The 11,742-nt window shown below is 39.9% G+C and overlaps 1 long non-coding RNA gene across 1 annotated transcript; it reads left to right on the top strand.

Annotated features, from left to right (window-relative positions):
- The first annotated feature begins 3,191 nt into the window (after positions 1 to 3,191).
- LOC149315754 (uncharacterized) lies at positions 3,192 to 11,536 on the top strand. The gene is made up of 6 exons (XR_016280682.1): positions 3,192 to 3,467; positions 5,990 to 6,087; positions 6,560 to 6,641; positions 9,626 to 9,727; positions 11,138 to 11,214; positions 11,370 to 11,536. It is a non-coding gene; the product is annotated as an uncharacterized LOC149315754 (long non-coding RNA).
- Positions 11,537 to 11,742: the final 206 nt, after the last annotated feature.

Raw genomic sequence — 11,742 nt, 5'->3', positions numbered from 1 at the left:
TAACCTTTATTTATAAAGCGCTGTAAATTTACACAGCGCTGTACATACACCCTTTTTAATTGGACGGTTCCCTGCCCTCAGGCTTACAATCTAAAAAGACAAGACACAAAGGGAGTGGTGGTGGGGAAGGGGCCTCTCTAGTAGGATAATACATATAAAATACATAGCAATACAGGAAATGATTCAATAAAACAGACAACAAAAGAACATCAAATAGCAAGTGACAATTATGCAATGCCTGGGAACGCTGCCCTTAATGGGATGGTCTTCAACTCCGTTTTGAAGCTGGTTATGCCATTGCCCTCCTCTGAGGCCTTGAGAGTGAGACTTGCCCTACTATCCTGTAAATCTTACCAACATGATCTTTAAAATGTCTCTGAAATTTTCTTCAAGCAGACAGTGTCCCCATAACCTAGCTCCAGTATCATGCTTTTATGGTTGAAAAATCACCTTAACTTGTTTTCTTTTTTAATAATAATAATAAATTTGTTTTATTTATATACCGCTATTCCAAAGATCATAGCGGTGAACAGCAAGTAAGCTAATTAGCAAGTAAGCTAATTTGCCCCCAACAGTCTGGGTACTCATTTTAGTGACCTCGGAAGGATGCAAGCCTGAGTCGAGCTTGGGCCCTTTTGCTGGTCTTGAACTCGCAACCTTGTGGTTTCGAGTGAATGGCTGCAGTACAGGCATTTAACCACTGCGCCACCAGGGCTCCATTTTAGAGTTTCTTCTCACACTGTGGAAAAGCAGCAGTGATATTTTAAAATCTAGACCCTGTACAGATGTTGCAAATAGTTCAGTATAGCTTTTGCCAGCCTGTTCCTGGATGAAATACAGTGCTGAATTATAATAGGGGAAACATTACCTCCACATTGGATCCCATTTATTACTTTGGAACACACGTTCATGATTTAGATATCAAAATAGTTTGTAATCCCACCATCTGACATCAATCTTTAACATACTCCCTTTGAACTGAGCTTGACTGAGATCTTCCACATGAAGGTACAACAGGATTCACTCAATGAACAAACTATTGTTTATTTTTAAGTGATTGAATGGAACAACAAAACCTTTGAAGGCTATGAAGATTATCATCATAATCTAATATAGTATATTTGTCACACACTCTCAGCTATAGAGAAAGACAAAGCAAACTCCCTCTAAAGAAATCTCGCCAAGAAAAACCCATAATAGGTTTGTCTTAGGGTCAGCATAAGTCAGAAATGTCTGGAAGGCACACAACAACATATTTGTTACCCATTCTATATCTTGAATTCACAGCCACACACACACTGGTCCCTTTCTGAGGTGAAAGGGGGGGGGGGTATGTAAATTTCACAGGGATGTACTTGCTTACTAATTTTGTTCTCAAAGAAATCAACAAATAAATTTATATATTTTATTTTATTTAATAAAATGGGATCAAGGACAATAGAAAATAAGGAAATTGCAACAATTAGAAAAGGGGGGATATAAACTACAAGCTACCATATTACCAATTAAGGGAGAGGTTTAAGGAAGATAAGATTTAATTTAGTTTTGAAAGGGAAAAAAAACAGAATATGAATTAATAGGGAAAAGAGCCATGCAATTGCTTAAATGTATAGATTATTATTATAGATTATTATTAAGATTCAAAACAGAAGAAAAAATTTAAGAGTGTATGGTGAAATGGGCAAAGAATATGGGCCATAATGGGGGAAAGTATGGACTATTAGCCTGAAGTTTATTTGTAGTTATGATCTCAGAAATTTTACACAAGAGTGAAAAACACTTTGCTATAGTCTATCTGTTAAGCCTGTTGTACTAGTGCCCTTTCATGGAGCATTGCTGGGGAAACCTTGGCTATCTCCACTGCTCTCTCTTTGTTACTTGGAATAGCAGGTCCTCATGTCACTCCTTTTGAAGTTCCTCTTGGTTTCAAAACTGTGTGACATTGACCAGGGAACAGGATGCATGCTATTTGTAATACACAAAAATAGAGCCATCTTGAGTGCAAAATAGTGTGGATCCTGGATCATTTTTCCAAATCAGTGAGAGAGAGGCTCATGTGGTAACCTCCAAGTACTGCAAGTTCATAAGAGAACAGTTTCTAATGTTCACAGGTTTCTACACATGTGTGTTTTGTGTGTATACCTTCAAACTGTGATAGTTCATGAGACCCTAATTTGCAGCAATAGTTTTTCATCCAGGCTTCTTTTGAGACTTACAAACTTATTTTGCCTTTTCAAAGTAAGCAACCTTTTATATCATCTCATTATTGGGATTATGAGGCTGGTATACATAAAATAGGATATTGATGTACCAAACTCAGCTGTCAAAGCAGCCAAACAACAGTGGAAGTTCATCTTTGTGTTATCAGCCTTTAAAATAAAAGAAAACATCACCACCATAATGAGTACATTTTCCATTATGAGCCCCAAGCCAGCTCTTGGTTGTCTATAAAAAGAGGTATACTTACACACACCTAGTTGCTCCAAAATGTGGATGCAGATTTAGAATAAAGCGCATTCATACTGAAACTAATATATAGACAGCATCTGGGTCTACATGCCTGTTGTCCCTATCCCAGAAACAAATATGTTTGAAGATATTATTAGTTGGATCAGAGTTCAAGTATGTTACTGAATTAGTCTACTATAATGAACTCTATATGGGGCTGCCTTTGAAGAAGGTTTTTTTTATACCTGCCTGTATACTCCAGGCTGATGTTTGCGGGGAGGTCTTTCTCTGAGACTCACCACCTCTAGAAGCTCGCCTGTTGAGAACATGGGAGAGAGCCTCCTTGGTGACTGCCTCAGTGCTTTAGAACTACAGGAGGCTCAGTTTCCCCTCCCCCATTCTCTTTTTTTCCCAGGAAGTAAAGCCTATATGACAATTATGTACCACGGTACTACGTAGTGGATTCCAATCAGACCTACTCCAATTCCCACTTACTGCTTAGCAGATGCTGAGATCAATGGGAGTCCTTCCCACTGCTGACAGAGAAACTTCTGCCTGATTCCCCCCCCCCCCCCCCCCGTAAGCAATCTCTGGTACGACAAGCAGAAAAAGAACCCTGTGTCCGGGAAAGCAGCCAAAGGCTGATAAGGCAGCTAGTTCCCAAACAAACAACCCTCTCCCAGCACAGCAAAGTCAGTCCTAGAGAGATGCAGTAGCTTTACCAAAAGGGATTACCAAGAGAATTGTCAGACAGTCCGAGGTTCAGGGCAACAGATAGGCAGGTCGATGAAGCAGTCCAAGGTCAAGGTTTCCGGGTATTCAAGACAAGAAGCCAAGGAGCCAGAGACAGAGTCTTTCCTCTAAAAGAGTCAGATATCCACTGGCAAAGAACCACACATGCTCCAGGTGTTTATAAAGGCAAGGAGCTGGCCTTCAGCTGTGCCTGATTGCGAAGACGCTTCTGATAAAGCCTCCGAGATCTTCGAAGGCCCTCTCTTTCTGCTCGACGCTCATTGAAGGTAGGCACACTGCCCAGATCCTCCTCCATGTCCACAGCCTCGGCACCAGGCAAACTTGACTGCTGAACCTCTGGAGGGGCCACAGACTCTGCTCCAGCAGAACTAGGGCCAGCCTCTGGCTCCTCCATTACAGGTTCAAGCCCCTGGGGCTCTGGCTCCTCCGTTATAGGTTCAGATCCCAGAGGCTCTAGCTCATCCTCTGAGTCCTCCAAGCCATCTTCCAGGCTGGGCATGACACCCTGTAGCAAAAATTTTTAGTACCGGAGATTCTCCATATAAGGTGGAGGGAACATCAGGCAGCTGTTTCTCAACTGACAGAGGAAAGACCTCCATCAATCATAGTAGCTGCTTCTTGGTAAGTGAGTTTTAGGGGACTTTTGTGGTCCCTACATAACCCCTAAGCTAGGGGCTATGTAGGGATCATGAGCAGTCACAAATGCATAACTGTAGGCTACAGCAGAATTCGAGTCCTTTTTACTTATGCAGGTCTTTGACTCTTATTTTGTAGCAATGGGATGTGATGCAATTTTATCTTTATTTACTATGTTTTAATGTGTTTTTGAATGTTTAAAATTAATGCTTTAATTTAATTGCTTACATTTTTAAAAAATATATGCTGTATATTGTTTTAGCTACATTTTGTTTTAACTTAGACTGTAAACCTCTTTGTGTCCCATATTGGAAGAAAGGCAGGATGGGGATGATTTATTTATATAGTGACATTTCTGTACATGGTGCTGAACAAGAAAAAGAACCCACCTACCCCCAGTTCCCTGCCCTCAGGCTTACAATCTAAAGATACAACATGCAAGAAAAGGTGATGGAAGTCAGGTTGGGGATTACATCCAGCAGAAACTGCCTCTTCTTCCCTTTATTTGACAACAGGCAGTAGCAGCTGGAATGGAGGGAGGGCTTTTCATCTCCTTCTGGGCCTAGGCATGGGCCAGGAATTGTGCCTGCTACGTCTTCTCTTGCCCTGAGGCCAGGGCAATGGCAGTGGCAGTTGGGATTGATACAGGGCTTTTCTTCAGCTTATGATATAAATCAAATTTTAAAAAATCGTGGGTCAGAGGACTGTGGACTGGGCTTGGACATATGCAGCACCTTCTGTTTTGGAAATTAACATTTGAGGGCAAGATTGGCTTTGCATCAGTTTGGTGCAGAGCAGACACATACAGTGGCAGGTATTTTGGCACATATTACCATACCAAGCAGTGTGCTTTAGTCTGCATGAGAGAAATTGACCTGGCCCAGTGCCTAGGATATCATCTGCCCCATCAAGAAGTACATGCACATTCCTGAACTTCCTTTTTGTCAGTCCTCTTAAACCCCATGCCCATCTCCACTTCATAAAAAGGAACTCTACACACACACACACACACACACACACACACACACACACACACCTGTTTTAAATACTGGAGTGACAGTTTGCATGGAATGGTTGGTCTTGGAGATACAAAACTGGATTTCCAAGACTTGGTCTCCCCTTTTACACACCAAAGGGCTGCATCTTGACATGCAGATTCATCAATTCGATCCTTATTATTTGGTTCACAGTACTTCACGATTTGCAGTTAAATGTGTGAACTCACTCCATGAAAAGCAATGAAATGGGCTACCAGATGAATACCACTGAAAACAACATGCTAACATCAAAACTAATGAAAAACTTACTTTACTTCAAAGGAGAGAACTCCACAGCACGTTGTTTTCAGTGGTATTCTCTCCTTTGAAGTAAAGTAAGTTTTTCAATAGTTTTGATTTTTTGTGTCAAAACATGAATGTTTGTTATGGGAACTTTTTGTTGTGAATAGTTAACTAATTCATAAAATACTGATGTGCATGGAGTGCATCTAATTCACAAATGCTTATGCCACAATAAATCCCTTAAGTTTGAAATCCTATACACGTGCATCTGGGAGTAAGCCCCTTTGAACTTAATGGCTATACTTCTGGGTAGACCTGTATAGGATTGCACTGTATATGCCTGACTCATCAGATGACAAGAATGCGTCTATAGAGTTAATAAGAAACAAGATGATAAGATCTCAGGACTTTCTGTTCATCTCTAAAAAAAGAATTTCAGATTTCTAACCTAAATTGGTTAACAGACAATTTGTTAATAGATAGCAAGTTTTCAAACTATTGTTTAGATTTCTAATCTGAATGTTTTAATAGACACTATGATGCTGTCACTGCTTTTGCACATATAACTTCTTTAAATATGTTCTCTTCCTCTTCATTCTTTGGAGGCATATGGTTTCTCATGCTTTTACTGTAGGAATTAATGCATTTAGGAGTTTTTGGTATGAGAGCACAAGAGGCTGGTGACATTTAAGCAGGGTTTTTCCAGCCATATAATTGTGATGAATTCCTCAATTCAGATATGTACCATATGTATCCAGGAAATTCATCACACTAGAAGTTTCCAGCAGAAATGAATGGGTGCTGTTCAAATTCACAAATCAAACTGGGGCATTACTTCCTTTGACAAATATGCATATTTGAATTCACGTCAGGCAAACAGATGAGATCTGGTGAATTTGAAATTGGCTATGAACATTTGACTCAGCTCTACTGAATAATAGATCTTCTCCAATCCAGCATTTTCCTGTGGGTGAGTCATATAACTTCATTTCCTATCTCAAACTACTATGCACTGCCAACTGATGCCAAGTGAGATCCTCATACTGTACTTTAGAGGTGGTAGACAGAGAACTCTTGAGACTTCCACTGATTTCCCCACAACCACAGGTAGACAAAATTTCAGATGAAAAAAATCCAAGGTGTGTTGGGTTTTTCTTCTTCTTCTTGGTCAAAAATTAGCTCTGGGATGCTTCTTTCCAGGCTGCCCCTACATCCTGAAAAAGCAACCCCATTAATTGCCCCCCCCCTCCCAAGAAGACTAGGAGTGACATAATGTCCTTTCTAGACACCCAAAATGACAACCACAACAGCATACTGCAGCCCTCAACATTTTAAGAGCAGTCACAAATGGGGTGCTTTGACATTTCTAGGGTTCTAGAGTGTGCCCAACCATGCAGTACTTGATAGTGGAGGTTAACACTAGTGTTCTTGTCTCTTTACAGGCCTCTCCAGTCTCAATTCAGTCTTAAAATACAGATTATAAGTGAGACCAGGATCTTGAAGTTGCTGATCAGTATGTAGCAGGTAGTGATTGCAGAGTCGTTGTTGTTGTACTTATATTTCACCTTTCCTCAACCTTGAGACTCCAAGTAATTTAACAGAATCATTGAGTTGGAAGAGACCACAAGAGTCATCCAGTCCAACTGCCTGCCATGTAGGAGCTCACAATCAAAGCACCCTCAGCAGATGACCATCCACCTTGTTTAAAGACCTCCAAAGAAAGAGGCAGTTTGTTCCATTGTTGACCAAATCTTACTGTCAAGAAGTTTTTCCTAGGAATCTCTTTTCCTGGAGCTTGAATCCACTGCTCCAGGTCCTGTTCTCTAGAGCTGCAGAAAACAACCTTGTTCCATCCTCATTATGATAGCCCTTCAAATATTTAAACAGGGCAATCATATCACCTCTTCAGCTTCTCTTCTCCAGGCTAAACATACCAAGATCTCTAAGTTGCTCCTCACAGGGCATGGGGTCCAGTTTACAGAAGTTAAAGCAGATACAGCTAAAGGTTCACAACATAAAAATCTTAAAATACAATTAAAATATCATCAGAATTAAAAACACATCTATTAAAAACAACAAACCATAGACAATATATTTAATTGTATTTGATTTCTATTTAAATTATAGTAATAATTTCTAAATCGTAGCTATGTATATCAGGTAGCATATGTGTACATGTTATGTGTCCTATTTTATTATTTTTCAAGGTTTGTGTGTGAATGATTTGTTCATTATTTTTTAAACATGTCACCCTTGTTTGTAGAGATGCTGGAAAACCTGTGTCCCTAGCTTCCAACTAACTTTGCCATGTGGAGTGTACTCTATGCAAACACTTTGCTAGCTCATCACACACGTTGCTTTTGCTGGAGTAATGGGATTTACCAGTATCTTGCTTATTTTTCTTTCTCTCCAAGATCTGCACTAAGGAACTCCAGGATGTTCATATTGGTTGGATGCATGTGGAGAACTATTAAGCAGCCAGCGGTAAGCTGGCAATGTCCTCTGCTATGTTATGCTTGTTCTGTCTCATAAAAGTAATGAAAGGCATCTCATCACTATAGTAAGACGACCATCCCATTCTGCTGTGTTCATGTTAATGATGTGGGAGGAAAGTTGGTTGGATTGTGGTTCTGGGGATATCTGCTGCAATCATGAGATAATATGTGATTTTTACTGATTGGCAATGAGGATCATCCCTCCCCCTCTGAAGTCCCCAGGATCTTCATCTTGACTGAACTGGTCCTGTCCTTTACTGCTGGCTGGTTTTAATTCTTCGTCTTCTCCTAAATATGAAATATGATGGTCATTCCCATATCAACCCTTTCACATACTTTCTGAGTGCCAGTAGGCCTTTTCGCCACTCTTCCCATCCCGGAAGGAATCCATGGACCCTAATAACCTGTGAAGGTGTTGTTTGCCTTCAAGTCATTTTTTACTTATGGTGACTCTAAAGGAAACCTATCATTGTATTTTCTTGGCAAGTTTCTTCAGAGGGGGTTTGTCATTGCTATCCTCTCAGGCTGAGAGAAAGTGACTTGCCCAAGGTCACCCAGTGGATTTTTATGCTCGAGTGGGATATTGAACCCTGCTCTCCATAGTAGTCCAACACTCAAACCACTACACCACAGTGGCTCTCATTGATCAATGTACAAAGTAGGATATACAAACTAGTTCATAGTGACATGGTAACATCATGAATATTTGAGCCCAGAGCTATGTCCATTTAGAGATTTTCCTATTACTACACAGTTATAGCACTACCATTCCACTTTTACTCCCATGGGTCCACCCTATGAAATCCTGGGGTTTGTAGTGTGGTGAGGCATTGGAGAGCTCTGACTGAGCATTTTAAATTGTTGTTATTGTTCAAATGGTTTCTGACTTATGGCAACTCTAAGGTGAATGTATTTTCTTGGTAAGATTTGTTCAGAGGAGGTTTGCCTTTTCCTTTTTCTGAGGCTGAAAGCATGTGACTTGCCCAAAGTAACCCAGTGGGTTTCATGGCTGAGCAGGGAGTCGAACCATGGCCTCCTGTGTCATAGTCCAACATTCAAATCCCTATGTCGTGCTGGCTCCTAGCATTCTAGATGCCTCTCCCTAAACTGCCAATCCCAGGATTCCATAGGATGGATCCATGATAGTTAAAGTAGAATAATAGCATTTTATTTATGCAGTGTGAATGGACCCCTGGTTTTAAACTGGGTTTCTCCAGTTAGATCTTTGTCTACTCAGCTATATCTGGGCTTACTCAATTATAATGGCTTCATATGTTGATCCCATTCTGAATACTCGCCTGGTTCATCTTCAGTCCTATCCCACCTACCTCTAACTACTTTCTTCCTCCTGTAAGCATACTGGTACATTTCCCTAACCTATGTCTGCTGATTTTGATTCCTGGTTATCTATAATAGTTGCTATGTTTTATTGCTGCTGATGTATTCTGCCCTGGGGCTTATTATTCTGATATATTGTTTTTATTATGAGCTTGTGTATTATTAATGCACAGTTATATATTATTATTGTTAGAGGCCTTAGAGGGCATATTGGGTCAGAAAAGTAGGACTGGGGTTTTTGTTGTTGTTGTTATTGTTTTAGAAATAACTATCTGAATCTGCACTCATTTCTATAGTGTTCTTATATACTGAAACTATTCTTATTACTATTTGCTTATCTGTGCTGTAACTGGGAACTGTATTGTCTTTTGAATTCATTCCAGCTTCTTTTTGGATCCATAGGGCCCAAACAGACAGGCCAAAATAAAGCTGCTTTGGGTCACTTTGGAGGTATGCTGTTTAAATGACACACACATCTTAAGAGGCCAGAAGGTGCGCCAAAGCAGCATTCCAGTCCTTAGGACTGGAGCGTGGCTTTGGTATGGTTTCCAGTCTCTTAGAATGCATGCAGCATTTAATCAGCATACCTCCAAAGTGATCCGAAGCAGCTTTATTTTGGTCTGTCTGTTTGGGCCCTTAGACTGACTTTATGCTTTGGAAATGCTCCACTCCTAGAAACCTCATCTTGGATACAAAGTGATGCATACAACTCTGGCTCATATCTACAAGATAATAGAGAAAGAAGATTTCAGCTTATCCTGAAATGCTGGAAGATGGGTGAGTGGCACATGACACAAAATGAGCATTAAAAAAGGCATCAGTCACTACCAGCATTCAGAAATAAAAATGTCTAGCCTCTGAGCTTTGGCAATCTAAACAAACTGTAATGGAATTTGTTACTCTACACCCTAAGCAGAGTGATTGCTAATTACTTTCACGTTCATTAAACATTTAACCAGCATTTCCACGTACAAATGGCACATAACAAGGTAGCTTTTTTCAAGAACATTTTGTATATAGTTTCCAAATACACTAATTGATGTTTAACGGTTTTGTAATTGATCTCTGTCATCTCTTACTGACGGGGGAAATGTTGAAACATATTTCAGCAAAATGGGAATTGGTACATGTTAATGTAATATTAACAACAGAACTAAGACACATTTATTGCAATGACATAAAACTTAGCTAGCTTACAAAGTAAGTTTTAAAATTAAAGCTCTCAGTTAAATTCAATATAGAAACTATAAACAATGCCTACAATACTTAGCTATATAATTAAAGTCACCAATACTTTACCTGGATATTATTGTAGTTGCTATTGTTGTTTTTAAAATTGTCTCAGTAAGAAGCAGAGATATTTTCAATGAATATTGTCAGAGTACAATTCAGCTCTTCTCAGCCCAAGAAGTAGGGGTCTCATGCTTCTGGGGGCCCCTTTTCCTGCTTCTGCTGAGCAGAATGGGACCTCTTACAAACTGCCACCATACAATGATCTGAATTCCCCTTGCATGGCAATGTAAGGGGATGTTGCGGAGATTCCACTTGCATTTTCCATCTCTGGTGCCTCAGAGACATCCTCTTCCCCAGCCCCAGTGAGGAAGCAAGACTGAGCAAAGATAGAAGAGATAGAAGTACTTTTAAAGAGAAAACATGCTTAATTCTTATTGCAAAAGAATGTCTCTTTACATGAAGGACCAGGTTTCCTTCAGGCACACTTAAAAGTTACACTTATAGATGATTAGATCATTTTAGCCAAGCCAGAAAAATAACAGAAGTCTCTGACATGACTAATTAATACCATCTCCTATTTTACTCACAGATCAGGTGGGATTTGTAGTCCTTGATGTTCATGGGGGTAGCTATGAGTCTGGACTACTCTTGTCCAGCCTCTATACCAGCTTCCCCAGCTGTGACAGGACCCCCTGCCCCAGGCTCCTTTTATTAAAGTCTCTTAGAGTCAGGCTTGTAGTCCTTTTTCAGTTTTTCTTTTATAACATCTGCTGCAAAGAATGGTTTGCCCTTCTGCTCATTTGGCCCTCTCAGTGGGCAATTGCTCTCTCATCACCTTTGTGATGCAGAGCAACACTAAAATCTAATTTAAACTTTTCACACCATATAACTCTTTGTTACCTGGTAAGAAGTTTATCTGATGCCCAGATAATGAGATAACCCCCATTATTACAGAGGGTCTCCGCTGCAGTGAGGAGAAGTAGATGTCAAATGTCAGTACCACCAATGATCCTAAGGCAAGAAAGAATTAGGTAGGTCAAAACACTAAACCTGTACAAAACGTATGCTATGTTTTTCTTTCTGTTGCTTTTCTTGAAGATTACAGGACAACCCAAATGGGGCTTTATCAAACAGCTTTGCAAATGGATTGCTGCCTGTTACCTTTCTTTCCTCTTCTCATTTCTAGATGTTATCAATATTCTGCTCAGAGCCTCTTCATCAAAGCTATCAATATTTTTTGTTGATCTTCATCAAGCCATCTTCTGAGCTATTTAATGACTGAACTCCCAATATCGAACTGTTCTCTCATTATGTCATCTTCTTCTCTGTGTAAATTATCACTTGGCAGTGGCTCTTTTCTCACTTTCTGGCATTTGGTTTCAAAACTAAGCACTGAAAGCAATTCTGTTTTTAAAGATCATAAGTCAGATGGAATGCCAAGACAATAAATGTGCTAAAGATCTGCAATTTTATTTATTTATTCATTGACTGATTTAAAGAAAGCAGTCATACTGAAGGGGAGGGGAATCCTCCACTTTTAAAATGCTGCTTTGAAATTT

This window comes from Sceloporus occidentalis, unplaced genomic scaffold (assembly GCF_023333645.1).
Source record: "Sceloporus occidentalis isolate IW3139 unplaced genomic scaffold, rSceOcc1.0.p SCAF_3, whole genome shotgun sequence".
Lineage (NCBI taxonomy): Eukaryota > Metazoa > Chordata > Lepidosauria > Squamata > Phrynosomatidae > Sceloporus > Sceloporus occidentalis.
This window is presented reverse-complemented; position numbering and strand designations above follow the sequence as displayed.